Raw genomic sequence first — 1,032 nt, 5'->3', positions numbered from 1 at the left:
AACAGAGGAATTCAAGACAGGATGCCTCTGGGAGCTCCTCTATGCTGATGACCTTGCACTAATTGCTGAGTCACTATCAGAACTAGAGAAGAAGTTTCAGGTGTGGAAGCAGGGACTAGAATCGAAGGGCCTTAGAGTCAACTTAGCTAAAACCAAAGTTCTAACAAGTAGGAAGGTAGACAAAACATAAACCCCTTCAGGTAGATGGCCCTGCTCGATCTGTAGAAAAGGTGTAGGTAGAAACTCTATAAGATGTACCCAGTGCAAGCTATGGACACATAAGAGGTGCAGCAATATCAAAGGCAGGTTAACTAGGAAGTTAGTTTTTGTATGTGACATGTTCAGGTACAATAAACACTGAAAATGTGCAGAAAACAATATATCTGGGTGACCAATTAGTAGTGGAGGTGGGTGCGCTGAAAGTGTAGCTGCTAGAATAAGAATAGCCTGGGCAAATTTCAGAGAGCTCTTACCTCTGCTGGCAATAAAAGGCCTCTCGCTCAGAGTAAAAGGCAGACTGTATGACGCATGTGTACGAACAGCCATGCTACATGGCAATGAAACATGGGCCTTGACTGCTGAAGACATGCGTAAGCTCGCAAGGAATGAAGTATGCTCCGATGGATGAGTAATGTCAGTGTTCATACCCGACGGAGTGTAGGTATCTTGAGAGAAAAGTTGAACCTGAGAAGCATCAGTTATGGTGTGCAAGAGAGACGATTGCACTGGTATGGACATGTGGCGAGAATGGATGAGGATAGCTGTGTGAAAAAGTGCCACACCGTAGCGGTTGAGGGAATCCATGGAAGAGGCAGGCCCAGGAAGACCTGGGCTGAGGTGGTGAAGCACAACCTTCGAACATTAGGCCTCACCGAGGCAATGACTTCTGACCGAGACCTTTGGAAATATGCTGTGTGTGAGAAGACCCGGCAAGCCAAGTGAGACCAAAATCCAAGGCCTCTGCCAGGGATGTAGCCAGCCCACTTATGCGTAACATTCCTTCTTTGGACACTAAACTCCGCTTGCGAAGAC

This window comes from Octopus bimaculoides, chromosome 27 (genome assembly GCF_001194135.2).
Source record: "Octopus bimaculoides isolate UCB-OBI-ISO-001 chromosome 27, ASM119413v2, whole genome shotgun sequence".
Lineage (NCBI taxonomy): Eukaryota > Metazoa > Mollusca > Cephalopoda > Octopoda > Octopodidae > Octopus > Octopus bimaculoides.
Note: the sequence above shows the minus strand (reverse complement) of the source record.